Below are 12,625 nucleotides of genomic sequence, written 5' to 3' on the forward strand. Positions count from 1 at the left end.
AATTAAAGAGCAAAGACTTGTCAGATCCAAGTCAGAATAATGTGTCCGGGAAGGTTAAATGTCTTCCTGCAGACTGTTACCTTGTGAACTAGCACATTAAAAAATCTAGCTCAGCGTCTCAGTCTAGTACAAAGCAGGGTCTAAATTCATATCACATTAATATGTTCTCATCCTAAAATGCATTTAATTTGCCACTGGACATTAAACAGCCATTTTCCATCAAAATAAAAGAAAAAATTACTTTATAGGTTCCTCATAAGCCTTGGAAGGGTTAAATATAGTAAATAATTCTTAAGAAGTTAAGCACAATCCTCAAAAAACAAACCTTTAAAAAATTCCTTAAAATATAAATAACGATGAACGAGAAACAACAAAAAAATCATCACATAAAAATGAATAAAAAAAACAATCTGCAAAAACTGTATAATTATTTTCACTTGAATGGCCTCAGATGCTGAATAATGCATTTATGTTTAGCCATCAAAGTTCTATTTTATTGGTTTTTGACTTAGTATATTCATTTCACAAATCACTTGTAAGACTTACACGTACAGAACTTAAAAATAATGTTAACTAATGTAAGTTTTATGGGTACTTTGTCAAACCATATGGCATACCTCTGCACCCTTCAAATGAAAATAATTTCAGTTTTATTTTTCATCAATAACAGTACAATAAAAATAGTGAAAAAATATATCTATAATTTGGATAACTCAATACAGCAATAAAAACAAAACTTGTTAGAAATTCATTACAACTGTCTACGGATACTACTAAAAATATAGCAACAGTTCATCCGATGGTTTGCAGGATTTTACCAAACAAGGCAGCAACAGTTACACTTCCAACTGTAAAAGAAAAAAAAAGAGTTAAATTTCAATTGATAATACTTAATATTAAAATAAATCTTTAAGAGCCTTTAAAAAATTGTGGCTATTTTTCATTAAATAAAAAGATATCAGTGCATGTAAAAACTCTTTGTTTGCTACTTATATTTATTATTTCAAAATAAATGGTATTAAAATTGCAGCTATTGTAAAAATAAATAAACTCTACTAAATACACTTAAAATAAATTTTCTGGACTTAACAGTGGAACCAAAATACCTGATCTATTCAGTAGCTTCTGAAAAATTGATAAACTTGACCATCTTCATACTTACATGATGAAACATAAATTTGTTGTTGATAGGTTGTAATTTATTGACTCTCAATCCAAAATTTGTTTTCTCCATGATAAAATGTAGAAATTTAATTTATAAAGAAAAAAGCAAGACTAAATGAAAAGCTGTTATCATACATTTTTTATGACAGCAGTGGTTTTATCCTTACAATAAAAAGTGAGTTATCTCCCCTAAATATCTCTTATTCAGTACCTGTTGATAAGGTACATCATTTATCAAATGAGATATCTACTTTAAAAGTAAAGGTACAACATTTAATATTTAAATATATTTTGGATAGATGTATAGATATCTAGGTACATTGGCAATAAGATAACATAAGTTTAAGTTGTATGTTGATAAATAAATTCTCACCTAAATCAGCTCTGATTACTACCCCAACAAGTAACCCTATGGAAACCTGATGCTAACCTGGAAAATAAAGTTAGTCAGTTATTCAACTTTTCAACAACAAAAAGTTAATCATAATAAATTTAAAATAGTACTAGGATAACAAGGAAAAATTTGGTATTCTGAATGATAAACTCATGGTTTAAAATTGCAATAAATATATATTCAACCTGTATTTAATCATAGTTTATAATTTTTTTTTGGATATTTAAAACCTTTATAAAATTGATGCTAAATACTACAATTTTTTCAAAAATAAAATAAGAATGCCCCCACTGAAGCCTGCTTATAATAAATGGAAATACTTTTTAAGAGCATTTGATGTCACTGCTAGTGTGGAAACGAAAAAATTGACAATTTCCCAAGTTGGAAAGGGGCATAAATCTAACACTGTAAGTGACCAACTGTCTAAATTTGAACTCGGTCTGCTAGTTTTGGTTCTAATAGCATTGTGTATTAGTTTCATAAAATTTAGATGACTAAAGTTAGTGTGTGGAAACGAAAATGTGACGGATGGACGGTCAAAAGTAAAACTTATGCCCCTTTCACCTAGCGCAGGGGGCATAAAAAGCTTGAATACTTACCAACATTTTAACAGTATCAGATATCCAAGTCTTACTCCCAACACCATGAAAACATTGACATTAGAACAGCCTAAAATTAAAATAAATATCAAAATATACATGTTTTACAGATCTACCTATGCCTAAGAAGACTAATGCAATCATGCTGTGTTTCCTTTTTTATAAAATTGTTGTAGACATAGATTCATTTTATATTTGTGGAAACCAATTTTCTTGCATTTTGTTGGCAAAGGATAACCCAGAATTCAAATATTTCAATGTTCTACAAAGTAAAAATTTTCTATAATACAAAGTTGAGAATGGAAATGGGGAATATGTCAAAGAGACAACAACCCGACCAGAAAGCAGAAAACAGCTCAAAGGCCACCAATGGGTCTTCAACACAGTGAGAAAATCCTGCACCCGGAGGCGGGCTTCAGCTGGCTCCTAAATAAAAATGTGTACTAGTTCAGTGAAAATGGACGTCATACTAAACTAAAAAATATATAAATGAACTAAAATTAAAAAACATACAAGATTAACAAAGCTTGTTTGCAGAATTTGGCAATCGTGAAATCAAATATGAAGATACAATTTTTCCTCAATTCATGAAAAATTGGTACCCACAGAAAACAAATGAATCCACAGTAGAATCATCTTCAATATATAAACTTGATACCAAAGGTAGATAACAAATAAATACAAGTACTGTCATACAAATGATTATGGTTATGTTCCAAATCAAAAATGTGTTGGGCAATGATGTAGACATCCTCAAAGTCAAACATTGATAGAAAAGAACCCTAAAGATTTTTTGATTTTTTTTAAATGTCTATTTATCAGTGGCAGATCCAGGGGTGTAGAGGGCATACGTCCCTTTTGATCGCCCCCAAAAATAATTATTTCAGATTTATATATTTTAGAAGAAAATTGTCCAAAATTTTATTCATATATACAACGGTATATAATGTGTTTTATGGAATAACACATTCCCCCCCTTTTTCAAAAATCCTAGATTTGCCGCTGATTATAACCTTACATTTTGTGGAATATTTAAACTTACCAAATATTTCTCTTGGTAAAAGCCTCAGACTTGGTTTAAGATTTAATTGACCATCTTCCTTAGAGCTGTTTTCCAAGCTGCCAAGAAGGCTGTCCTCATCTTATTGTCAATCTATTTTTTTGTCCATTTGTTTTTCTAAATAAAGTTATACATATGAAAAATATCAGATGAACTTTTGAATAATCAGCTTTTTTGAAAGTTTTACAAAATGATTTGTAGTGACCCATAATTTCTCCCACCCTACATATCTATTATTTAGACTTCTGTTTACATTTTTTTTTTTACAGAGCTCTAAATAATAGTAAATTTTAGATAGTATACATCTGATATGTAAAAAGAACCCAAACTTGTACAAATATCAATATTAAAGTATATAACAAGTTAAATTCCCTATTTCTGAGGGTATTTCGAAAATATGAGGAGTTAAACAGGGGTATTACTTCCCTTTGCCCAAAATTTCACCCTGTTAGGACTCCACATTCTTGCTATATTTAACAAAAAAACAAAATATAGCACAGTTAAGATTAAAAAATAATTAAATAACAAAGTTCAACACATTTCAATAACATATTTAGTACTTTAGTTTTCACCTATAGGGCCATGGTGGGCAATTGTGGGTAAAGAGGTGTTTAGCACCAAAAATCAACCAATCAATGTATTTTCACCAAAATTTTCTTCAACTATGCTTTTGCAAAATATTCTTAAAAAAGATTTTATGCTTCATTTCAAACTCACCATAAAAAACAAAAATTGTACAACATATATATCCAGCTCAATAAGATAACATTTGTTTTTTTGTTTTGTTTTTTTTTCTTTTTGTTTTTTCTTTTTCTTTTAAGATTATCCATTCTTAACCTACTGGAAGTATTTTTGACTAGACACTGACCATAATAATAAATGTAAAGTAGGTCAAAAACCCAGTTCATAATATCCATAAGCATAACAAAAAAATGTCAAGAAAATAATGGACAATAGCAGAGCTATTGGAATAACCCAAGGGGCTAAAATGGAAAAAAAATTCAAATTAAAAATACAAGTTAACCTACAACTTCCGATCTTGTTGAAAATGGAGAATCTTTACAATTTTTTTTTTTTTTTTTTTTGTAAAAAATTATTTACAATTCCTGAAAAATACACAAAAATTGTCTGAATTACATTCTTTACTGTTACATCACACAGCAATTTAATGCAGCCACAGTTAAAGTTATCTGAAAAAGAAATTGGCATTCTTTAACATAGCTGTCAATACAATAAAATTCGTAAGGGTTCCGCGGAACCCAGTGTCTCGCCTACTTTTGGTGTTAATCGCAGGCTCAACAAAAATAAAGAAAAAAATTAATAAAAATATTCCCCTCTATACTATGTTTTGATTGTAAGTAGCTTCTGTCCAAGTTTGGTAAAAATCCAGGATAAATTATGAATCTAATAAATGTTTTAAAAACTTAAACTGCAGAATGTATGTAATGTTGACTGGAAGAAAAACTAAGTCCATTTATAAGTAAAATACAGAAAAAATGGAACAAAATTTTATCAAAATTTCCTTCTAGATACTATCTTATGATCATAAACAAGCTTCTTTCCAAGTTTGGTATAAATCCAGGATAGTTTAAGAAAGTTATTGAAATTTCAAAAACTTTAACCACAGAGTGAATGTAATGTTTCCTGGCAGAAAAACTAAGTCCATTTATAAGTAAAATACGGAAAAATGGAATTTTTTTTTTACAAAATTTACTTCTGGATACTATCTTATGATCATAAACAAGCTTCTTTCCAAGTTTGGTAGAAATCTAGGATAGTTTAAGAAAGTTATTGAAATTTTAAAAACTTTAACCACAGAGTGAATGTAATGTTAACTGGCAGAAAAACTAAGTCCACTTATAAGTAAAATACGGAAAAAATGGAATTTTTTTTTTACAAAATTTACTTTTGAATATAATCTTATGATCATAAACAAGCTTCTGTCCAAGTTTGGTAGAAATCCAGGATAGTTTAAGAAAGTTATTAAAATTTCAAAAACTTTAACCACAGAGTGAATATTTGTGGACGCCGCCGCCGACGACGACGCCGACGGAATGTAGGATCGCTATGTCTCGCTTTTTCGACAAAGTCGAAGGCTCGACAATAAAAACTAAAACAATATTTAATGCAAAAGAATAATCAAAGTAATTTGTTGACATATATTTTTGCCTACTGTAAATTCAGAAATTATTGTGTGCATCTATTATAGCGATTTTTAAAAAATGGACAAACATGCTAGATTAATTATTGCAATTTCAGGAAAATCTACATACAGATATATACATCAGATATCAGAATGTGAGTTATTATTGCGATACTCGACCATTTACATTATTCGCATTAATAAACCTCACAATAATTTCTGAATTTACAGTACGAGTTTTTATTAGCAAATATGGATAAAAAAACAAGTCGTTGGTTCCTGTTTGTCAAATTTATTTTGAATTTACAACATTTTCAACAATGTTTCAACATTAATCAGGCAAAAGTTTTTTCATTTGATTTGTTTCACATTTTGTCATGTTGGGGTCTTTATAGCTTACTATACAGAACAGGTTTTGTTCATTGTTGAAGGATGTATATTGACCTTTAGCAACTTACATCCACATCATTTGGTCTCTTGATTGATAAATGTCTCATTGGCAATCATATCACATCTCTTTATTTTCATATGGCAACATTTTTAAATAACAAGATAAGATTTCCTTAATCGTAAGTTTTGACCTCACTTATTTATCTTGATACCTCCCTCTAGATTATATATATAATTATAACTAAAGAAAATATTAAAATGTAAGATATCTGTACATAATTATAAGGGCCCTTTATAGCTTGCTGTTCGGTGAGCCAAGGCTCCGTGTTGAAGGCCATACTTTGACCTATAATTGTTTACTTTTTATACATTATGACATGGATGGAGAGTTGTCTCATTGGCACTCATACTACATCTTATTTGTAATAAAAAATTTTGCATTGGTTCTTACCATAAAAGTCAGCTCCAATGGCCATTCCCAGCCTCAATCCTTACGGACTAGCTGTAATGCTAATCTGAAATATAAAACACTTCATCATTAAAAATTGTTTAAAAGGATCATACACTATTTATTATATAGAAATGGGTTATATATATAAGTAATTGATGTTGAAAACATGTCGTTTAGACAGCAATTCAGCAACCAAATAAATTTTTACAGTAATCAATTTAGATTCTTAATTTACTTATATATAATGGTACTCAGTTAAAAGAGAGAGAAGACCTCTGACCAAACTTTTATAAACCTTCAAGCCTAGAGGACATGATTTTTATAAATATTTTTTATAATACATTTTTTTTTTTTCTCAAAGCAGGAATAGCATACTGGTACCTACCTACATATTAGCTGTATTAGACTACCAAGTCTTATTCCCACACCATGAAAACACAAGTCTCAGAAAGAACTAAAATAGAAATTAAAATTGACATTATATATTTATCTCAAATCCATTTCTCTGTCAACCTCAAATTTACTATCAACACCTGTTTGTAAAATAAATATGAGATGGAAAAACAAAAAATAAGTCAAAAGATTAATGATTTGAATCTCAACTGCACAAAAATCATCTGCATATTTTACCGAGTTATCTCCCAGTGAATATAAAAAACTTGCTTTAAATTGTACTAGTTTCCCCTTGAAGTTTTATTCCATCTCTGGATTTTCTATTCAATTAGAAAATCTTGTTCATGTATCTGGTATCTTAATATATTAAACTTAAAATTAATTCCGCAATGGTGTTTTCTAATCAGAAGTTCTAGAGAATGTATATAAATTGTTTGGCTTGATTAAACTTGCCTGATTATTTTCTTGGCAACGCCTCAGACTTGATTGAAGATTTATTGAACCATCTTCCATGGAGCTGCTCTCCTGGCTGCCAAGGTGGCTGTCCTTTTTTCAGTGCCAATCTATTTTTGTTCATTTGTTTTAGAAATAAAGTTATATATACAAAAAAAATATCAGATGCACTTCCAACTAATAACTTTTTTGAAAAATTTCACCAAATTATTTTTAGTGACCCATAATTTCTCCAACCCAAGATATCTATTATCTAGAGCTCTACTTACAATTTTTTTACAGAGCTCTAAATAATAGTTGATATTAGGTAGTATACATCTGATATTGGAAAAAATAATATACACAAATGTTAATATCCAAGTTAAAAAAAAACCTAACACTGAGGGAATTTCAAGTATGTACAGTTTAACAGGGGTATAAAACATTACCTCCCTTTGACCTAAATTTCACCCTGTTAGGACTCCACATCCTTGCTATGTTTAACAAAAATACAAAAGAGTATAATAAAAAAATAATTTAATAACAAAAATCCTACTCATTTCAATATCACATTAAGTACATTTTGTACTTAATTTTTACCTAGGGGTCTTGGTGGCTGTGTGTTCTCTGTAGTTCATGTGGCATGTCAACACTTGAGGTTGTGAGTTGTGAGGTTTGACTCTGGTCTTAATTGACTAGGAAAGCCAGTTTTCCTTCTGAATGTCAGTGGTTCTCTCCTGTTACTCCAGCTTCCCTTAACCGATAAATAAATGGCCATCAAGATATAGCTTATCATGCTCAAAGTGGCATTAAACACAAAAGAAAATAATCATTTATGCTTTGTTAAATTCAGATAAAAATAACAAAAAAGCGGAAAAATATATATCTAATACTCTAAGTAATTCAGATTCAGGAAACCCAATAAATAAAATTCAATAAAATAACATTTGTTTTTCTTTCTTTTTCTTTTCTTTCTATTTTTTTTTTTTTTTCTTTAGATTATCCATTCTTAACCTACTGGAAGTGTTTTGATTAGACACTGACCATTGCTAATATATATTAAGTAGATCTTCAAGTAAAATTGGTCCTTTTTTGGTATAATTTCAAAGTACAAATTAAACTACATTCCAAAAACTAGTTCAGCAACCAATAACTTCCAGTCTTGTTGAAAATGGAGAATCTTTACACTATTTTTTTTTTTTTTTTTTGGAAAAAATTATAAACAATTTCTCAAACATACACAAAAATTGTCTGATTTACATTCTTTACTGTTACACAGTTACATCAGGTAGTCATACATGCAGCCACAGTAAAAGTAACCTGAAAAAGAAATATACATTCTTAAACATAGCTGCCAAACAGATATAAAAATTAAAACAATATTTCATGCAAAAGAATAATAAAATTGTATTTGTTGAGGTATATTATTTAACTTCCACTTTTTATTTGCAAATGAGGATGAAAAACAAGTTGTTGGTCTCCGTCTGCCATATTTGTTTTGAGTTTAAGGTGGTACATAACACTACAGAGAGATAACTCTGTAAAAATCAGCTGAACGTTTTAATCACATTTTATTGTTAAGAAAATATTAAGCTTCTCAATGATCAAAATACTGCTATATATATCCAATGAATTTTTTCTGATAAAGTCATTGGTTCAAGTTCTTTGAAATTTTTATATTTTTGTCGAAGGGTCAAAGTAAATATTTTGTGAAAATTAAACGAGCCAAATCAATTTTAGTCAAGGTGTTTGGTACCACCTTAATAGTTTTATCATAAATCAGGCAAATGGTTTTCTGGTTTGAATAGTTTTACATTTTGTCATGTCAGGGCCTTTTATAGCTTACTTTACAGTACAGATTTTGTTCATTGTTGAAAGATGTACAGAGGATGACCTTTAGTTGCTTACATCCGTGTCATTTGGTCTCTGGTTGATAGTTGATATTTACAGATAACAGATGAAACAAGATTTCCAAAAATATTATTTTTTACTTTTCTTATCTTGCTACCGCCTTTCAGATTATATATTATTTATCAATTTTTAAATCTACATTTGTGTATAATTAAAATCTAGAGGCATTTATATGCTCTTAGATGAATAGTTCATAAATCTTTGTATTGGTTCTTACCATAAAAAGTCAGCTCCAATGGCCATTTCCAGCCTCAATCCTTACAGACAAGCTGTGATGCTAACCTGAAATATAAAATGCTTTGTCATTCAAAATTGCTGTGCCTTAACTCCTCAATGTCAAATCATAAATCTATAAAAAAAACCTAAAGGGATGTTATTTTAATAGATATAAACCAGTCACCAAAGTTTCATGAAAACTGCTCAAAGCACTTTTGAGTTATTGTCTGAAAACTGGAAAACCACACTTTTTTATGAATAAAATCCCATAACACGGAAACCTAAATATTAATCTAAAATTTATAAAAATATAAAAGAAGCTTATGTCAATAGATATAAACAATTCATCAAAGTTTCAAGAAAACTGCTGAAAGCATTTTTGAGTGATTGTCCGAAAATTGGAAAACCACACTTTTTTAATGAATAAAACTACGAAAAGTAAAATCTAATATTTATAAATATCGAAAGGGGGCTCAAGTCAATAGATATCAACAATTCACCAAAGTTTCATGCATATTGGTTAAAGTGTTTTTGAGTTATTGTCCGACATGTTGACGACAGCATACAACTGTATACCCTAATATGTACCATAAAAGGGCGTATAAAAAGGATCACTGTTTTATACTATATTTATATTATATAGAAATGGTTTATATTTATATAATATATATTGAGATTAGACAGAAATCCAACAACCCAACAAAATTTTAATGCAATCAATTCAGATCCTTAAATTTACTCATATAAGGAACTGATAAATGAAAGAGTACACTTCTGACAAAACTCTTATAAACTTTAAAGCTTAGGACATAATTTTTCCAAATTATTTTTATAATACATTTGGGTTTTTTTTCCCTTCAAAACAGGAACAACATATTACATGAAGTACCTACCTACATATTAGCTGTATTAGACCACCAAGTCTTATTCCCACACCATGAAAACATATGTCGCAGAAAGAACCTAAAAAGAAATTAAAATTGACAAATTATATATATTTTACAAATTCATTTCTCTGACAACCTCACTTTTAATATCAAAACCAGTTTGTAAAATTAATATGAGAAGGAAAAACAAAAAAAAGTCAAAGACTTAGGATTTGAATTTCAACTGCACAAAAATCTGCATATTTTACAGAGTTGCGTCCCATTGAATGAAAACAAAACTTGTTAATATTGACCACTTTCGAGTTCATTGCATTTGCTTCAAAATCTTTGATTTTAGTGAACATCATTAGTGTGTTTAGCGGCATCATCACTTCCTTCCCATGTTAAGCGAGTGGTTGAAAAAATATGATGCTATATTGCACAAATTATTTGGCAAATTAAATTCTGATAATTGACTGCTGTCATTAAGGAATTGTGATTATGTACCTTTGGAACAAATATTATTTCTATGTTTAACCTGTATAATGATGATCAAGAAGATGCTTGATCGATGAACTTTAATAGTGGAGGGATACAGGTGGTCCCCTCTCTCTGTTAAATGACGTCATAAAGGTGTGCATAATTGACAAACTTATACCCCGCCACATTCTGTATGTATGTGCCTGTCCCAAGTCAGGAGCCTGTTATTCTGTGGTTGTCGATTGTTTATGTGTTACATATTTGTTTTTCGTTCATTTTTTGTACATAGGTTAGGCCGTTAGTTTTCTCGCTTGAATTGTTTTACATTGTCATTTCGGGGCCTTTTATAGCTGACTGTGCGGTATGGGCTTTGCTCATTGTTGAAGGCCGTACGGTGACCTAAAGTTGTTAATTTCTGTGTCATTTGGTCTCTTGTGGAGAGTTGTCTCATTGGCAATCATACCACATCTTCTTTTTTATATTTTCCAGTGAATGACATAACTCGAAAGTGGTCTAATGTACTAGTCTCCCTTTGAAGTTGTATTCCTAGTCCTGGATTTACTATTATTTTAATAGAAAATCTTTTTCATGTACCAGGTACCTTAAAATATTAAAACTGAAAATTATAATTCCTCAATGATGTTTTGCATGCAGAAGATAAGGATGTTGTTTGTTGTCTTTTAAAATATTGTAAATTCAGAAATTATTGCGTGCATTTATTATTGCGATTTTTTAAAAATGGATAAAAATGCGAGATTAATAATTGCGATCTACAGATATATGAATCAGATATCAGATTGAGAGTTCTTATTATTGCGATATTCTCCCAGTCGCATTATTCGCATTAATAAAAACCTCGCAATAATTTCTGAATTTACAGTATGCTTTTTTTATTAAAAGTTCTAGAGAATGAATAGAAACTGTTTGGCTTAAATAAACTTGCCTTATTATTTTCTTCATAAAGCCTCAGACTTGGTTGAAGATTTAATTGACCATCTTCCTTGGAGCTGCTATCCTGGCTGCTTTTATATCCTATTCAACATAGGTTTTTATGCTGATCTGCTACTGAATCCATTTTATCCTATGATGAAATGTCCTTTCCATAGTACAAATATACAATCATCACTAGAATATTCCAAAGCATCTCACAGTATTTTCTTTTTCCAATCAAGGCACCTGGTGGAATTCTCGATATAACATACAGATAATTTAAATTTATTCATAAAATACAGAAAAAAATATCAGATGTGCTATTTAACAGGCAACTTGTATATTGAAAATTTACCAAATGTTTTTAGTACCCCACAATTTCTACCACCCATTAAAAGTATTATTTAGAACTATGTTTACACTATTTTTTATTTACAGATCTCTAAATAATAGCTTATATATCAATTAGCAGACATCTGATATGTAAATACTTATACAAATTTAATCAAAAAAGACTAGTTATTGGCAAACAATTAGGGGTCCTCCAGTATAAGGAGTAAAACAGGGGTATTACCTCCCTTTGCCCTGTTAGGACTCCAAACACAGTACCTTAAGTGATAGGCTTAAGTATGATACACTCAGTCATTAACAAGTCTGTGATGGTATGAAACAAAAAATCATAATTAATTTTGCTGCCACTTATTTTCTAACTGCATTTTTCATTCAAGACAAAACAAAAATGTACAGCAAGAATGAGTTGTATAAAAAAACATCACCGGCATTTATAAAAAAATATTTTTGAAGCATACCGGTAGTTTAACAGAACACCTCCTCTTTTTTAGGTAACTACCAGTCAATAATGTACATAGGTGTGAATTTGTGCTTAATTCTCATGGTAAAGTAATCATGCATGGTCCAAAAATGGATCGTAGACTCAACAGCTGGTTTACACAGATTGCTTTTTTAACAATAGAAGATGGCCTGTACTGAAATTTAAATATATGGGAATATAAAATGTAAAAGTGGGGGGAAATATTTGAACTTCAACATATTGGAAGGCAGTCTCTGTTGATTTGAAAACTATCGCTAAGTTTCAAAGATCTGGGTTAAAATTGATACCATCTTTAAAATCATTTTCCTGAAAAAAAAGTCAGGAAAAATGGAAAAGATTATCAACAATTGCATAGAAGCAGGTG

General features: G+C 29.7%; 2 long non-coding RNA genes across 2 annotated transcripts; both read right to left on the minus strand.

Moving 5' to 3' along the window:
- Positions 1-547: 547 nt before the first annotated feature.
- LOC127711754 (uncharacterized) lies at positions 548-6,255 on the minus strand. The gene is made up of 5 exons (XR_007986875.1): positions 6,202-6,255; positions 3,200-4,407; positions 2,158-2,227; positions 1,538-1,594; positions 548-848 (listed from the first exon to the last, which is right to left on the minus strand). It is a non-coding gene; the product is annotated as an uncharacterized LOC127711754 (long non-coding RNA).
- Positions 6,256-8,275: 2,020 nt separating this feature from the next.
- Positions 8,276-10,118, minus strand: LOC127712201 (uncharacterized). The gene is made up of 3 exons (XR_007986989.1): positions 10,047-10,118; positions 9,155-9,219; positions 8,276-8,346 (listed from the first exon to the last, which is right to left on the minus strand). It is a non-coding gene; the product is annotated as an uncharacterized LOC127712201 (long non-coding RNA).
- Between the last annotated feature and the right edge of the window lie 2,507 nt (positions 10,119-12,625).

Source organism: Mytilus californianus, unplaced genomic scaffold (assembly GCF_021869535.1).
Source record: "Mytilus californianus isolate M0D057914Y unplaced genomic scaffold, xbMytCali1.0.p SCAF_8, whole genome shotgun sequence".
NCBI lineage: Eukaryota > Metazoa > Mollusca > Bivalvia > Mytilida > Mytilidae > Mytilus > Mytilus californianus.